We start from the raw sequence: 19345 nt of genomic DNA, 5'->3' as shown, positions 1-19345 counted from the left end.
TTGAGAAAAGGATTTGGGTTCCTCTGTTTGGTGGTTTAAGAGAGGTTATCTTTGATGAAGCTCACAAGTCGCGGTACTCTATCCACCCTGGAGCAGATAAGATGTACCAGGATCTTAAGGATTATTACTGGTGGCCTAGGATGAAAGGCGATGTTGCTATTTACGTGAGCAAATGTTTAACTTGCGCCAAAGTTAAGGCGGAATACCAGAAGCCTTCGGGACTTCTGCAGCAACCAAAAATTCCCCAGTGGAAGTGGGAAGAAATCTCCATGGATTTTATTACGAAGTTGCCAAGAACGCCAAAAGGCCATGACACTATCTGGGTGATAGTGGATCGCTTAACGAAGTCAGCACACTTCTTACCTATCCGCGAAAAGGATAATACAAGCAAATTGGCTGAAATCTACATGAGAGAGATTGTTACACGCCATGGAGTACCTCTCTCGATTATTTCGGATAGAGACGGGAGGTTCGTATCTGTCACACCCCGAAATTATCAGAGCATTGGCGTGACTGGACTGGTATCTTCATTGCACAGCGGAAGCAAATAAAGCTAAGACTTCTAGAAATTGAACGCCACTAAGTACTCGACTCTTCATGGTCCTCCTATTCCAACCGTTCCATTGTTTGAAAAGTAACCTGAGAAAGAAACATGCGAAAAATCAACATAAAGTTGAGCGAGTTCATAGTTTGGTTGTAAAAGATTTGAAGTAAATCTTTTTGAATAACCGGTTTTTGAAGTATTGTTGAGAAAACGAATTTTAAAAAAAAATCATTTTCTTGTACAGATCACATATTCTTACTTATGTATAATTCACATTCCTCCTGAGTACCCCACGTACTCAAGTTAGTTCCCGTTTTCTTGAGTACCCCACGTACTCAAGTATAATTCTAATTTTCTTGAGTACCCCACGTACTTCAAGTATTAATCAAGTTTTAGTATGGTATGAATTTCATGTAATTAAAGTATTCCTGTAAATATCAGGATTGTTAATGGGTTGCAAGGCCATTAACATGTGGCACGACATAGGAAGTCACCAAACCTTAGGCATTTAATTGGTATATTCTGAGACACAAAAGCACTACTCGATACTCGCCCTCACCGAGAGTGTGGCTGCCCGGCACCCGTTAGATCTAACCTTTTGTTCTGCGGTCTAGGTATATTGTTGATTAATGGTGCTTCTGTACCCTATTCGTGACACGATTTCTCGCATCATTTTTCATAGCGCATCCTACTTGGTTCTCGTTTCTCACCAAGCGCGCTTCCCGTATTCTTATGTCACCGACACTTGGTACTCGTTTCTCACCAAGTGTGTTTCTTGTATTCTTATATCGCTACACACTTGGTACTCGTTCTCACCAAGTGTGCTTTTTATATTTTCATACCATAACTCATGTATTTTTAAACTCTTGTATTTGTATTTTCAGAAAAATACGCTTGTTTGGAAAACCGGTATAAATCATAAGCTTTTCGTAAACCATTTGTGTTCTTTGTAACATGGTTTAAAAATATATAATTCTTGTATGCTTTGCAAAAAGTGCATGTCTTTCCACCCCGAAAACATTTATAAAAGTGTAAAAATGTGGGGTTATGAACTCACCTGAATATTCCTGTGCAAAGCTAGCTATATACGACTTTGCGATGTCGTTTCCAAGTCGGGACTTGCTAGCGTGCATTCTACAATATTCCTAACATGGAATATCTAATAAGTTACTAAGAAAAAACGGTAACTACGTGTTACCGAGCTCTACCGAATCGTTAACTGAACGATTTGACGTAAATTGTCACCTTAAAATAAGCGAAGAAGTTATGCTGGTTAGCTCGTTTTAAGAAGTTGTATGTTGATATAAATTAGGATTATTCGTATGAAAGTAATATATAATAAACTCGTATTATATATTGCGTCTTGTGTATATTTGCCAAAATATACGTATATGCCGTTTCGGCGTTTGAAATAAATATAAAAGTTATATTTATAAAAATTTCATCGAGTCGTTGTATGCTTAAAATAAATATAAACTATATTTATTTATTTTTTTATGAAAGCGAATCCGTGTTGTTCGATATCCGAAATAAATATATATAACACTATATTTATTTATAAAAGGATTTGTTTTGGTTGCTGTCGAAAATAAATACATAACTATATTTATTTTTATAAAAGGATTCGTCGAATTTCCGAAGTTCAAAACAACTATGTTTGTTGTTGTAAATAGTTTCCGAATCGTTGTTTTTTTTTCGTTATATAATAAAACGCGTGTTGTTTTTACGGATTTTTTCGAAAAACGGGCAGAGTTTCCTCTGTTTTTGGACGCCCCCGACATCACCAGTTGTCGTTATTAGATCAAAATTCAACAATTTTCAACAACAATCCAATCATATACTCAATATATATATAATTTTATGAGACGACAAAGTATAAACTAAACGTTATTTTATATCGGTTCGAGCTCGTTTGTCACGTGAGTAATAATATTATAAAAATAACAAAATAAACGTGATGTTAATTTTTACCAAGTCTTCGCGTCGGGATGTTGACCGAGTCGACTCGCTGAGTTGACCGAGTCAACTGAGTTGACTCGCTGAGTTGACCGGTTGACTTTGTCGACCGGGTTTAACCCGAAACCGATATGCGACCCGAACCACACGTATCCTGCACCGACCCGAACTGTACCGCAGTTGACCGCCTTTGACCACATTTGACTGCGTGTTGACCAGGTCGACTCGGTTTGACCGAGATGACCCGAACATCGAACCGAACCTGATGTGAGCTCGAAACAGACCCGTAGCACCTGAACCCGAGCCGAGCATGAAACTGAAGCAACCAAATCACATTGAACCTGAACCACCTTCACCCTACTGTCATCATCCAAAATTAATTTTAAAAGAAAATAAAAGCAACAGGAGGGGGGGGGGGTTTACCGGAATACACGTCGGACCGAGACAAGGACCGACGGTCCGAGTCTCCGAGACGCCACTGCCGCTGTGACGGCGGTACGGCCGCCACGCCGCCGCCGTCTCTCTTTCTCTCCGGCTCTTCTCTCTCTCTAGCCACCGACCACCGCCGGATCAAAACGTGGACCGCCGGTCAGATACATAGACCGTCGGTCAGAGACATAGACCGCCGGTTTCTCTCTCTCTCTCATCGCCTCTCTCTCTCTTCTCCGCAGCTCTCTCTCTCTTCGTTCCTTCCTGTTGCAGCCGCCACACGCCACCACCATCTGGTGGTGGCTGCCGATAAGCAGAAGACAGAAGGGGGGGGGGGGTGTGTCTCGCCTGTCGGAGAGAACCAAGGAGGGGGTGTGCTTTGTCGGCCGGTCGGACTAAACTCCGGTCACCGGAGTTCATACGGAGAGGGAGAGGAGATCGAGAGGTGGGGGGTTTGGCTGTATTGGTTTTTTTTTTGTTTGTGAGGAAGGTGATTCCTCTGTGTTTGTTTTAATCATATAGAGAGAGAGATGGGGTATTTTATGTGTGCGTAGGTGAAATAGAGAGGGAAGAGAGGGGAATGACAGACTTTAAGGTCTGTGTGAGACTTATGAAAATGAATTGGGTGATATACCCCTATTTATAGAGGTTTTAGGATTAAAGTTTCTTGTGTGTATTTATATTACATTCAGGTAATATATTTTACCCATTGTACAAAATCTTTTGAAGAGATTTTATGAGATTATACGGGATTTAGTAAGATTTGACAAGATTTTTGTAGATCTTGTATATTATGTGTAGGTTTAGGCTTGTGGGTTTTGGGCTTGGGCCCAGGGCCCACAAGCCCATCTCGCGCGTGAGTGGCCCGTAATTCCTACGAGACCTGATATCGCGATCCATACTCCATAAGCATAAATATTCGTGTAACATCCATATTTGTCGGTGTCATCAGTATTTTGTACGGTATCGATCCGTTGTCGTGTAATATTCAGCACCTTTTCTGTAAATCACCACACGCGCACTGTATAGCTGAACAAACGTTCCTGGGCACTCCAAGGGCCTAATTAAGTCAATCTGCGCTGTAAACACTATTTATTGTCGCGTTAATCACTTGTTAATCACGTAATTAAGGGCGTAAATTACCGGTTGTCACATTCTCCCCCTGTTAATAAAATTTCGTCCTCGAAATTTAGATTACGTCAACTCCTTAGAGCTACGTTATATGTAAGCAATTACGAATAGTACCAGAGTGAATGATCATGAAATCGAATCAAAACTTATTCGAATGATGTGAATTCAAGGACGTATCGCAAGATGCAAATGAATCCTAGGAATGATTGCATCCAATAAATGAATTTAGATTTCAACAAGCTCAAATGTAATAGTTTGCATGAAACGCTCGATCACGATCAGCCCAAGCTGCAAATTCTACCGACGCCACAAGGTGTCGTAGTGGTCAAGAATATTTCAACAGTAGTGGTGATCAAACAAGGATCACCTGTGTTTGAAGTCAAATGAAAGCGCGAAAAAAAATCGGAGCGGATTTAATCTAAATAAATAAATAATTAAATCCGTGTATGATATTAGCGCAAGCTTCAATTTAGTGAAAATGTCACCTCAAGGTGTCGAAGTCAACAAACGACTTAATGTAGTCGTAGACCAAACAAATCTACTACGACTCAGAACAATGAAATGATTGTTAAAACGAATTCGAATATGATGTTTTCAATACATCATATGGTGTCTTGAATTGAATATGTGAAATGAACAAGTTCAAATAATTGAATTTGATTTCGGCGCAAGCCGACAGTAATTGCATGTATCGACAAGAACACTTTCGGCATGGTCACAACGAAAACCATGTATGTAACTTGAAAAGAAAGGGATTTCAAGAAAATGTGTTGACTTGATTACAAAGGAACCAACAGTTACAATAATGCGGGTCATTCGAATCACAAATCAACAATTAGATTTAGCGAGACAATATTTGAACTTCAATGAAACGCTTTATTCGAAACGAAACCACATGCGTAACAACTGATGCATGCGTAACATATGAATTTTTCAAGAATTGAAGCAAATGAACATTCGCTATAATGAAGAAGTTATTGTGATGCAATGACCATTAAGAGGAGTAGAGATGCGAAAATCTACTCAGTAGATGTGAAAGTCGAAATTTCAATAAAAGAAATTTAAGGACTTTACCTGGGGTTGCATGTGACGACCAGTTGTTAGGTGACATTACCATGGAGTCAAACATAGCGTACTTGTCATTATTCGGATGGGGGGATACGGTGACTTGCGTCTTTTCCTTAGCATGACTCGTGTCGTTTGCAGGACCGCGTGCCAAACTGCCGCTTCCTGATCGATAGTCGCATGTGACGTACTTCAACCTCCGTTGACGTATAGCTTAAGTCTCACGTATACCTGTGCGCTAGCGTTTTGTTATGCGTAGGCTGCCTGCTCGGGAAGTTAAAAACATCATAGACAATATGAATAATAGTGTGTGTCCGAGTTAATATTCGCAGTTCCTACGTGATGACCTTTAATGAACTTCATGAGTTTCTGAAGGTCTTAAATGCATGTTTCCAAAACTCTCAGAGTTTTGTGTACTGTATGCGACTGCTTTGTGTACAGTGTGTAAAACACCACAATAGCGTATGTTTGAAAACAAAATTTGACTGTTTGTTTATCGGCAACGGTTGGAGACCATATTCGAGTACTATGCGTTCTGTATGCATTCAGGTTTTAATATTCTAAGTTCCCAGGGGAATATGATGTTAGAGCCTAGGTATCTCTACAGAGAATCCTATTCGCTGTAACCTATAGCTCTGATACCAATCTGTCACACCCCTTTCTGCGGCGGAAGCACGAGGTGTGATCATGAAAGGTTCTCATTGCATACGAAAGGTAAACATACTATATGCTCGAAAATAACTTCAACCATTACATTGCCAAAACATAAGTCAAGTGTTTACAACACCAGATGGCATATTGTCTTAAAGGTTACAACTTTATTTAATAATAAACAAGCGACATCCACGAGCATAAGTAAGACCACGCGCACATCCATCCTAGTTACCTGAAATACATGTGAGTTTTGGAAAAAAAACGTCAACATAATGTTGGTGTGAATTCATGCCGTTTTGTTTTGCATTTTTGTATACTTTGTATGAAAACATAGTTTGTGAATAAATCGAGTTTTCATAAATCCAGTTTCATGAATACACCACGTACTCATGTATGATTCAAATTCTTCTTGAGTACCCCACGTACTCAAGTATAATCCATGCCTTTCTTGAGTACCCCACGTACTCGAGTATTCATCAAGTTTTAGAATGGTATGTGTTTTTATGTAAATTAAGTCTTCCTGTATGTATCAGGATTGTTAATGGGTTGCAAAGCCATTAACATGTGACACGACATAGGAAGTCACCAAACCTTAGGCATTTAATTGGTATATTCTGAGACACAAAAGCACTACTCGGTACTCGCCCTCACCGAGAGTGTGGCTGCCCGGCACCCGTTAGATCTAACCTTTTGTTCTGTGGTCTAGGTATATTGTTGATTAATGGTGCTTCTGTACCCTATTCGTGACACGATTCCTCGCATCATTTTTCATAGCGCATCCTACTTGGTACTCGTTTCTCACCAAGCGCGCTTCCCGTATTCCTATATCACATCACACTTGGTACTCGTTTCTCACCAAGTGTGTTTCTTGTATTCTTATATCGCTACACACTTGGTACTCGTTCTCACCAAGTGTGCTTTTTATTATCATACCATTGGTTAAACATAAAAATATTTGTAACATGTATTTCACCCCCGAAGTTATAAAACTGAAAACAGTTAAGAGAAAAGGGGGAGCATGAACTCACAACTTTGCGTTCCTGTGCGTCGTAAACTTCACCGGTTTGCTTATTTAACGTCGTAACCTATACGTGTTTTCTTAACGTTAGTCACTAGACTCGCGTCGTACAAGTTCAGTCACTCACTTTTGTATTCGTATTGTTGTGTTAAAAATATTTCATATTTTTAACTAAGTATTTTACTTATATTATTTTCGCAGATTAATATAAGTATCTCGTGTTTTGCACTTTGCACCCGAATTATGTGTCTTGTATATTGTATGTGTATTTTCATGTTTATACTCCTCATGAGTATTTAGTGTATTTTTACGTCTTAATACGCTAGCACGTATAGCACATACTATATACACTTAGCACAGAAGTTGGTGATAAAATAATATATATTTTTCTCTCAAAAATATACATACTTATATCCATTTTTATTCTTGAAGAAATCCTCATTTCTTATCACCAAAAATTAGGGAAACCTTGGTAACACTTTTAAATACATTTTTAGGGAATAAGTTTCTTAAAAACTTATATTTTTCTAAGTGTCAAAATTTATAAAAATTTTGGCAGAGTTTCCCCTAAAAATAGAGGTTTCCCATGTTTTCAAAACATGTGTTTATTTTCTTTTAAATCGTCAACAATCATCAACAACACTTATCAACAATAATCATCCACAAATATCACTAATTTCTCCATTTCATGTACTTGGTTATTTACTAAAATTGTGTAGTAACTTACTAGCACATTTAGTAAGTCTTGTTATCTTTAAAAATAAGTTTAGTTTCTTAAAAACCTTATTTTTAAAGAATATAAAGTTTCACAACTTCTAGTCGGTTTTTATGAAAATTATTTCTTTGTTAAAACTTTTGTTACACAAGTGTCCATACACTTGTTTGTTCACAAAAATCACTTTTGTTTGTGTAAGATCCGGTTTAGAACATGTGGTTTCTTTTGACGCTTGGTCTTTTGAAAATACCACTTGTAGATTCATAGATCGGCTAGTTTTAAACACTATTTTACAAGTAAAAATACTTTTACACAAGTTCATGTTTCTCGTGTGGTAGAGTTTCACCTTTTAATCCTTGTACCGTCCGAAACAAGCTTATGTCAAGATCTATGATCTTAACAAAGTCGGGTTAAACGGTGATCCGAGCTACCACAACGTAGATCGGGCCTAAATAGCCACACATTTCAATTACTACAACTTTTACACAACTTATATGCTTTTAACCAACATTATTCATGTTTTAGTAGACTTTTATGCTTCAAAACGCAAGTTTCCGAATTTTAACCGTTACATATCGTATTAACCACCTTAGATTAGTACAAGCATGAGTTTTAAGTGTTATACCTCTAGCTCGGGGCTAGGGAAGATTCTATGCGAAAAATGAGTGGATAAAAGCAAGATAACGAGGTTCTACGCCTTCCGTTTGTGCCAAGCTTCCTAATACGACACCCTTGATGCTTGTATATACTTGGAATGTGATGAACAAGATTGGAAATGGATGGATGTGTATAGGGATGTTTGGCCGTGAGCTTTGTAGAGGGAGAGAGAGGTGTGGTAGTGTAGATGATGAATGAATCTCATGGGATCTTATAGTACTTACAATATCTTTCTCCATATCTTGGAGATTTCATGAAATCTAATAGAATCCAAGTAAAATCTATTTAAGATCTTGAGAAGATTACATAATCTTATATTTAGGCATGTGGGCCGATTTTTAAGCTAGTGGGGAGGGGGTCTAGTTGTAACTTTCAACCATTTCACATCTTCAAAGATCTTTGCCAACTCATGTAGGATCCAAGGAAGATCATGGCATATCTTGGAAAGATTTTGAGGATTTAGTAAGATCTCACAAGATCAAGAGTGGGGCCTACTAAGGTGACCGTCCACTTGTAGAGGGGGGGGGGGGGTATTGGTTGCATTTCAATTGTTAGTTACCATATCTAGTTACTTGTTAAATGTTTGATTTAGTGTGTTAAGTATGTCATATAATGTGAAGTGTGTTAGGGTGTTCGGGGACCCTAACTAGCTTAGAAAAATAAGAACAATGCTTCTAGCATTATTTTGGTGTTCCGGGTAATATCTGGTTGTTCGGCTAGACACCGATTCGTTTAGGTGTTAAATTACACTTTCTAGTGTCTTTTAAGTACCTTTCATGTACCCTTTCGATTCCCAACACCTAGGGAAATATTCTAGGTAATAAAACGACATTTCTGTATAATATTTCAGTGCCAAAATGCTGATTTATTGCTGAATTATATAAATTCTGTACTTAAAGTGCGTTTCGGGTGCCTTTTGGTGCTTATTTTTGCTTTCACAATGTCTATAAATTAAACCCTTATATGTATCCTTGGGTTTTAATGTATTCTTGTCGTAGGACCTACACCTAGGCCTCCATTCTAATGTCTGACTGCTTTCTGCAGTTCTGTTGACACATCGTGTCTTACCGGTGAGTTTACTTAGTATTTTTGACGCAACGCTCTTGTTTATGCATAAAGCAGTATTCTGTAGTATACAACGTGCATGAATTCACTTGCTTAACATCAAATCAGTCAATGCTGATACTTAAGCACATAATTGCAGTCATTAAATAATGATTAAAGTGTACGGAAATTACCGGTTTTGTGCCAGTTGTCACAGTCTCCCCCCGTTAAAAGAATTTCGTCCCGAAATTCAGGATGAACCAACCCTCGCAGGAGTCTCTTCGAATAGGTGGGGATACTTTTCCTTGAACTGGTCTTCGCGTTCCCATGTATACTCGGGTCCGTGCTTAGAGCTCCAACGTACTTTGACAAGTTTCACACTGCTCCTCCTAGTCTTGTTGACTTTCCAGTCAGTAACCTCAACGGGTTACTCTGTAAATCGGAGGGCTTCATCAATATGCACTTCATCCACCGGGATGATCACGTTTTCTTGTGTTGGACTCTTCTTCAGGTTGGATACATGAAACGTATCATGTACTCCATTAAGTTCTTCCGGTAACTCCAACTTGTACGCCACGGTACCAATTCTTCTCAAGATTCTGAATGGTCCGATGTATCGTGGATTTAGCTTTCCACGCTTTCCAAATCTGACTACGCCCTTCCATGGTGAGACTTTTAACAACACTTTGTCTCCCACCTCGAATTCTACCGATTTTCTTTTTGGATCAGCGTAGCTCTTTTGTCGATCTCGAGCCGCCTTAATGCGCTCTCGGATCTGCGCGATCTTGTCGGTTGTCTCTTGAACAAGTTCAGGACCAACCATACGTTTATCTCCGGCATCTGCCCAACATAAGGGCGATCGGCATTTGCGGCCATACAGAGCTTCGAACGGCGCGGCCTTTATGCTTGTATGATAACTGTTATTGTAGGAAAACTCAACTAATGGAGGTGAGTATCCCAGCTGCCGCCTAGATCCATGACACATGCGCGAAACATATCTTCTAACGTTTGTATAGTCCGTTCGCTCTGGCCGTCTGTTTGCGGATGGAATGCCGTGCTTAGATCTAACTGAGATCCAAAGGCTTCCTGAAATGATTGCCAGATTCTTGAGACAAAGCGTCCATCTCTGTCTGAAATGATTGAGATAGGCACTCCATGACGTGCCACAATTTCTCTTAAGTATATTTCTGCAAGCTTTCCAGTGCTATCCTTCTCACGGATTGGTAGGAAATGCGCAGACTCCGTCAACCGATCAATTATTACCCATATCATGTCGTGCCCTCTCGGGGTCCTGGGTAATTTCGTTATGAAGTCCATCGAGATTTGTTCCCACTTCCACACGGGAATCTCTGGTTGTTGTAGTAGACCGGACGGTTTTTGATATTCGGCCTTAACCTTAGCACAGGTTAGGCATTTTCCAACATAGACAGCAACATCGCTTTTGAGTCTCGGCCACCAATAGTACTCTTTCAAGTCTTGATACATCTTGTCCGGTCCTGGATGGATCGAATATCTCGATTTGTGGGCTTCATTAAGGATGACTTCTCGTATGCCACCATAGAGTGGAACCCAAATACGCTTCTTGAAGTATAAGGCTCCTTCTTCATTTGGCGCCATGTACTTCAATGCACCTCGAAGGTATTCAGCTTTACGGTTTTCTCCTTTAAGAGCTTCTCGTTGTGCATCACGAATGCGTGCAGTGAGGTTCGTTCGAATGGTCATTTCTAACGCTCGAACTCTTAGGGTCTTAACCCTTTCTTTTCGACTTAATGCGTCTGCTACAACGTTTGCCTTTCCTGGGTGGTACTTAATCTCACAGTCGTAATCATTTAGCAGCTCGACCCATCGCCGCTGGCGCATATTCAATTCCTTCTGATCAAATATGTGTTGCAGGCTTTTGTGATCTGTGAAGATTGTGCATCGAGTACCATATAGATAGTGTCGCCAGATTTTCAAAGCGAATACCACTGCGCCCAGCTCCAGGTCATGAGTGGTATAGTTTCTTTCGTGCACCTTCAGTTGCCTTGAAGCGTAAGCGATGACCTTTTGGCGTTGCATGAGCACGCATCCCAGTCCTTGTCGCGAGGCATCGCAGTATACCACGAAGTCTTCCGTGCCTTCGGGTAGTGACAATATTGGTGCATCGCATAGTTTGCTTTTGAGTAGCTGAAAAGCTTCCTCTTGTTTAACACCCCAGTCATACTTCTTGTCTTTCTGCGTAAGAGCAGTTAGCGGCTGAGCTATTTTCGAGAAATTCTCGATGAATCGCCTATAGTAGCCCGCTAAGCCCAAAAATTGCCGAACTTCAGTCGGGGTTTTGGGAGCTTCCCAATTCTTTATTGCTTCAATCTTGGAAGGGTCTACATGAATGCCCTTCTCATTCACAACGTGACCAAGAAATTGTACTTCGTGAATCCAGAATTCGCATTTTGAGAACTTTGCGTAAAGTTTCTCCTTTTTCAGTAGCTCCAAGATGGTTCTAAGGTGTTGCTCGTGCTCTTCTTTCGTCCGAGAGTAAATCAGGATATCATCGATAAATACAATCACGAATTTATCGAGATATGGTTTACATACGCGGTTCATCAGATCCATAAAGACCGCTGGTGCATTCGTCAGCCCGAATGGCATCACAAGAAACTCGTAATGCCCATAGCGCGTTCTGAATGCAGTCTTTGGTACGCTCTCCTCTTGGATTCTCAGCTGGTGGTATCCAGACCGAAGGTCGATCTTGGAATAATAGCTTGACCCTTGTAACTGGTCAAACAAGTCGTCAATCCTCGGTAGTGGGTACCGATTCTTGATCGTTAGCTTGTTCAGTTCCCTGTAATCGATACACATCCGCATGGTTCCATCCTTTTTCTTCACGAACAGAACTGGAGCTCCCCATGGCGAGAAGCTTGGCGTTATGAATCCTTTATCCAACAACTCCTGGAGTTGTGTAGATAGTTCTTGCATTTCGGATGGCGCAAGTCTATACGGTGCCTTGGCTACAGGAGCAGCTCCCGGAACCAAGTATATACGGAATTCGACTTGTCGTTGCGGAGGTAGTCCGGGTAGATCCTCAGGGAACACATCAGGAAATTCCTTCGCCACAGGAATATCTTCGAGTTTCGGTTCCTCAGCCTTCTTATCTATAACGTGTGCTAGGAAGGCAACACATCCTTTCCTTAAGCACTTCTGTGCCTGTCTTGCAACTGATGATCCGAAGAGGTGCGTCTCGCTTTTCTCCATGTACGATGAGAGTTTCATCATTCACCAAAGGGATGCGAATGATCTTCTCATGACAAATAACTTCAGCTTTGTTCTTGGACAGCCAGTCCATTCCGACTACCACATCGAAGCTACCCAATTGAATAGGTAAGAGGTCGATGCTAAAGCTTCGTTCACCAAGTTCTAGCGTGCACCCTCTAACTACTTCGCCCGATTCAACAAGTTTTCCATTGGCTAATTCTATGGAATATGGGACTTCTAATCTACTAGATTCTATTCCGAGCGTACGTTTAAATTCCACAGACATGAAACTATAGTCGGCACCAGTGTCAAATAATATGGATGCATAGTGATTGTTAACTAGAAACGTACCGGTGACCACGTTAGGGTCCTCGCGTGCGTCCCTTGCTCCAATCACAAATGCTCGAGCCTGAGCATTGTCTTTCTTTGGGCAGTCTCTCATGAAATGATCGTTGCTTCCACACTTGAAGCATCCTTGGTTTCGCCCTTTCCCGTTATCATTCCTGTTACCAGCACCGTTTCCATTTTGATTCTTTCCCTTACTCCAACAGTCTTCTGTTCGATGACCCAATCTACCGCACTTGTCGCACCTTGGAATGCGACAAGCTCCATCATGATGATACTTGTTGAATCTGAGAAATTATCAGAGCATTGGCGTGACTGGACTGGTATCTTCATTGCACAGCGGAAGCAAATAAAGCTAAGACTTCTAGAAATTGAACGCCACTAAGTACTCGACTCTTCATGGTCCTCCTATTCCAACCGTTCCATTGTTTGAAAAGTAACCTGACAAAGAAACATGCGAAAAATCAACATAAAGTTGAGCGAGTTCATAGTTTGGTTGTAAAAGATTTGAAGTAAATCTTTTTGAATAACCGGTTTTTGAAGTATTGTTGAGAAAACGAATTTTAAAAAAAAAATCATTTTCTTGTACAGATCACATATTCTTACTTATGTATAATTCACATTCCTCCTGAGTACCCCACGTACTCAAGTTAGTTCCCGTTTTCTTGAGTACCCCACGTACTCAAGTATAATTCTAATTTTCTTGAGTACCCCACGTACTTCAAGTATTAATCAAGTTTTAGTATGGTATGAATTTCATGTAATTAAAGTATTCCTGTAAATATCAGGATTGTTAATGGGTTGCAAGGCCATTAACATGTGGCACGACATAGGAAGTCACCAAACCTTAGGCATTTAATTGGTATATTCTGAGACTCGCCCGGCACCCGTTAGATCTAACCTTTTGTTCTGCGGTCTAGGTATATTGTTGATTAATGGTGCTTCTGTACCCTATTCGTGACACGATTTCTCGCATCATTTTTCATAGCGCATCCTACTTGGTTCTCGTTTCTCACCAAGCGCGCTTCCCGTATTCTTATGTCACCTACACTTGGTACTCGTTTCTCACCAAGTGTGTTTCTTGTATTCTTATATCGCTACACACTCGGTACTCGTTCTCACCAAGTGTGCTTTTTATATTTTCATACCATAACTCATGTATTTTTAAACTCTTGTATTTGTATTTTCAGAAAAATACGCTTGTTTGGAAAACCGGTATAAATCATAAGCTTTTCGTAAACCATTTGTGTTCTTTGTAACATGGTTTAAAAATATATAATTCTTGTATGCTTTGCAAAAAGTGCATGTCTTTCCACCCCGAAAACATTTATAAAAGTGTAAAAATGTGGGGTTATGAACTCACCTGAATATTCCTGTGCAAAGCTAGCTATATACGACTTTGCGATGTCGTTTCCAAGTCGGGACTTGCTAGCGTGCATTCTACAATATTCCTAACATGGAATATCTAATAAGTTACTAAGCAAAAACGGTAACTACGTGTTACCGAGCTCTACCGAATCGTTAACTGAACGATTTGACGTAAATTGTCAACTTAAAATAAGCGAAGAAGTTATACTGGTTAGCTCGTTTTAAGAAGTTGTATGTTGATATAAATTAGGATTATTCGTATGAAAGTAATATATAATAAACTCGTATTATATATTGCGTCTTGTGTATATTTGCCAAAATATACGTATATGCCGTTTCGGCGTTTGAAATAAATATAAAAGTTATATTTATAAAAATTTCATCGAGTCGTTGTATGCTTAAAATAAATATAAACTATATTTATTTATTTTTTATGAAAGCGAATCCGTGTTGTTCGATATCCGAAATAAATATATATAACACTATATTTATTTATAAAAGGGTTTGTTTTGGTTGCTGTCGAAAATAAATACATAACTATAATTATTTTTATAAAAGGATTCGTCGAATTTCCGAAGTTCAAAACAACTATGTTTGTTGTTGTAAATAGTTTCCGAATCGTTGTTTTTTTTTCGTTATATAATAAAACGCGTGTTGTTTTTACGGATTTTTTCGAAAAACGGGCAGAGTTTCCTCTGTTTTTGGACGCCCCCGACATCACCAGTTGTCGTTATTAGATCAAAATTCAACAATTTTCAACAACAATCCAATCATATACTCAATATATATATAATTTTATGAGACGACAAAGTATAAACTAAACGTTATTTTATATCGGTTCGAGCTCGTTTGTCACGTGAGTAATAATATTATAAAAATAACAAAATAAACGTGACGTTAATTTTTACCAAGTCTTCGCGTCGGGATGTTGACCGAGTCGACTCGCTGAGTTGACCGAGTCAACTGAGTTGACTCGCTGAGTTGACCGGTTGACTTTGTCGACCGGGTTTAACCCGAAACCGATATGCGACCCGAACCACACGTATCCTGAACCGACCCGAACCGTACCGCAGTTGACCGCCTTTGACCACATTTGACTGCGTGTTGACCAGGTCGACTCGGTTTGACCGAGATGACCCGAACATCGAACCGAACCTGATGTGAGCTCGAAACAGACCCGTAGCACCTGAACCCGAGCCGAGCATGAAACTGAAGCAACCAAATCACATTGAACCTGAACCACCTTCACCCTACTGTCATCATCCAAAATTAATTTTAAAAGAAAATAAAAGCAACAGGAGGGGGGGGGGGTTTTACCGGAATACATGTCGGACCGAGACAAGGACCGACGGTCCGAGTCTCCGAGACGCCACTGCCGCTGTGACGGCGGTACGGACGCCACGCCGCCGCCGTCTCTCTTTCTCTCCGGCTCTTCTCTCTCTCTAGCCACCGACCACCGCCGGATCAAAACGTGGACCGCCGGTCAGATACATAGACCGTCGGTCAGAGACATAGACCGCCGGTTTCTCTCTCTCTCTCATCGCCTCTCTCTCTCTTCTCCGCAGCTCTCTCTCTCTTCGTTCCTTCCTGTTGCAGCCGCCACACGCCACCACCATCTGGTGGTGGCTGCCGATAAGCAGAAGACAGAAGGGGGGGGGGGTGTGTCTCGCCCGTCGGAGAGAACCAAGGAGGGGGTGTGCTTTGTCGGCCGGTCGGACTAAACTCCGGTCACCGGAGTTCATACGGAGAGGGAGAGGAGATCGAGAGGTGGGGGGTTTGGCTGTATTGGTTTTTTTTTGTTTGTGAGGAAGGTGATTCCTCTGTGTTTGTTTTAATCATATAGAGAGAGAGATGGGGTATTTTATGTGTGCGTAGGTGAAATAGAGAGGGAAGAGAGGGGAATGACAGACTTTAAGGTCTGTGTGAGACTTATGAAAATGAATTGGGTGATATACCCCTATTTATAGAGGTTTTAGGATTAAAGTTTCTTGTGTGTATTTATATTACATTCAGGTAATATATTTTACCCTTTGTACAAAATCTTTTGAAGAGATTTTATGAGATTATACGGGATTTAGTAAGATTTGACAAGATTTTTGTAGATCTTGTATATTATGTGTAGGTTTAGGCTTGTGGGTTTTGGGCTTGGGCCCAGGGCCCACAAGCCCATCTCGCGCGTGAGTGGCCCGTAATTCCTACGAGACCTGATATCGCGATCCATACTCCATAAGCATAAATATTCGTGTAACATCCATATTTGTCGGTGTCATCAGTATTTTGTACGGTATCGATCCGTTGTCGTGTAATATTCAGCACCTTTTCTGTAAATCACCACACGCGCACTGTATAGCTGAACAAACGTTCCTGGGCACTCCAAGGGCCTAATTAAGTCAATCTGCGCTGTAAACACTATTTATTGTCGCGTTAATCACTTGTTAATCACGTAATTAAGGGCGTAAATTACCGGTTGTCACAGTATCGAGGATATGGCAATCCTTCCAGGAAGCTTTTGGCTCAAAGCTGAATATGAGCACAGCTTTTCACCCGCAGACCGACGGTCAAAGCGAGTGGACGATTCAGACGTTGGAGGACATGCTGAGAGCATGTGTGATGGATTTAGGCCGTAGCTGGGATAAGCATTTACCCCTGGTTGAGTTTTCATACAACAACAGCTACCACACCAGTATTGGTGCCGCGCCATTCGAAGCTTTATATGGGCGCAAGTGCAGGTCGCCGCTCTGTTGGTCTGACGCGGGTGATAGACAATTGGTAGGTCCCGATGTAGTTCAGGAAACTACAGATAAGATTGCGCAGATTCGAGATCGCCTTAGCGCGGCTCGTTACCGTCAGAAGACCTACGCAGATCTGAAAAGGAAACCTCAGGAGTTTGAGGTTGGGGATATGGTTTTGTTGAAGGTATCACCCTGGAAGGGTGTGGCACGCTTTGGGAAGCGTGGGAAGTTGAATCCGCGCTACATTGGTCCTTTCAAGGTTTTGGAAAGAATTGGGACTGTAGCATACAAGTTGGATCTACCTGCCGAACTGAATAATGTTCACGATACATTTCATGTATCTAATCTGAAGAGAAGTCCAACTCAAGTTAATGTTGCCATTCCTACCGACGAAATTCATATTGATGACACACTCCACTTCGTTGAAGAACCTGTCGAGGTCACAGATAGGAAAGTGAACAAGACCCGCCGGAGCAGTGTCAAGCTCGTCAAGGTTCGCTGGAATGCTAGACATGGTCCTGAGTTCACCTGGGAGCGTGAAGACCGAATGAAAGAGAAATACCCCCACTTATTTCCTGAGAACCCTGCTTCTACAAACAGAATTTAAAATTTCGGGACGAAATTTATTTAACAGGGGGAGAATGTGACAACCCTCACAAAACCAGGTATCCGTATGACTTAATTAACTATTAATTGTTGCCTAATTACTGTGCTTAACTGAGATTTCTGATAACTGCTACTTGATTGTTGATACTTGTACATATCTGCATCATACTTTGATTTTTCCGTCACTACATTATTTACTTACTGAACTCTAGTGACAAACATGATGCACAAAAGCACAGTAGCATTTGGACGGATAACCTATTTGAACATGCTGATATAGCCAGCATCAGGCAGACACTGCCTCTAAAGGCCTGAATGAGCCAGAAATATTTTACTACACCCATAGTGTGTGTAGGGATACAAGGGCTGTATAACTGCGTCTCTAGGAATAAGATACAGAGATTGGATGTGCCTAAAACGTACTCTAAGCACGAAACACAGCACTTTTATCAACATACTAGCTTCTAGCTAATTAATAAAGTGCCAAAATACGAGGAAATATTCCTGACACTTTACAGAATAAATTGTGTCGCTAAAAATATTAATTACGACGCTTAAAGGATTACTTAAGCACTTTAACGGATTACTATCCAACCGAACAACCGGACTATACCCGGAACATAAAAATATTGCCAGAAATATTGTTAGCCTTTTTCTGAGCCAGTTAGGGTCCCTGATTACCCTAACACCCGCTTTATAACGCGTCACGCAACTAACGGGGTTAATCTCTAAAAGTAACCAACTTAACATAACTGAACATTAACTGAACAATCGAGATCCAACCGGATACCCCCCCCCCCTTTGGGCCGGTTCCATCCTCATGGAACTAGGAGTACACTTTTTGATTATTATATTAGATTTCGTGGATATCTAGAGGACTTGTAAACCATTGGACGATAATCAAAATTTTGTCTATAAAATCAACACATAACACATTAGAGTCTTCACCACAAATCACCAACTTCACTCTCTCTCTTGCTCTCCTCTCTCTCGGCCGAAACTACCCACACACACACCTCCATTGTCGGTTCTTGATTCATCCATTCCAAGCTTATACAAGGTGTTCGGGTCACGTATAAGGAAGCTTGAAGCAAGCGGAAGTTGAAGGACCTCGTTCATTTGCTTTTATCCACGCCATTTTCGACTAGATTCTTCCCTAGCCCCGAGCTAGAGGTATAATGTTTAAAACTCACTCTCGAGCGTATCTAAAGTGGTTAATATGATTTTTAACGGTTAAAAGTTGGAATCATGCGTTTTGAATCTTTAAAGGCTACTAAAACTTGAATATTGTTGGTTAAAAGCTTATAACGCGTGTAAAAGTCGTAGTATTCGAATATGTTGATTATTGAGGCCCGATCTACGTTGTGGTGGCTCTTATCATTGTTTAACCCGACTTTGTTAAGATCACGAATCTTGACATACGCTTGTTTCTATTGGTACAAGGGTTAAAAGGTGAAACTCCACCACACGAGAAACATGAACTTGTGTAAAAGTATTTTGACTTGTAAAATAGTATTTAAAACGAGCCGATCTACGTATGTACAAGTGGTATATTCGTAGAACCAAGTGTCGAGAAAATCATGTTTTATAAAAGTTGGATGACATGTTAACAAATATGATTTTTACAAACTACAAGTGTATAAACACTTGTGAAACGAAAGATCCGACAAAATAACGATTTTTATAAAAATTGTCGGGAAGTTGTAAAGGATGATTTGTTCTAAAAACGGGGTTTTTACAAGACTAAACTATTTTATACATAGATCCACTAAATATAAGGTGATCTACATTACGACTTTCGGAAAAATTACAAGTTCATGTAACAATGCGATTTTACATACTAGTCTACA

Source organism: Helianthus annuus, chromosome 16 (genome assembly GCF_002127325.2).
Source record: "Helianthus annuus cultivar XRQ/B chromosome 16, HanXRQr2.0-SUNRISE, whole genome shotgun sequence".
Classification (NCBI taxonomy): domain Eukaryota; kingdom Viridiplantae; phylum Streptophyta; class Magnoliopsida; order Asterales; family Asteraceae; genus Helianthus; species Helianthus annuus.
Note: the sequence above shows the minus strand (reverse complement) of the source record.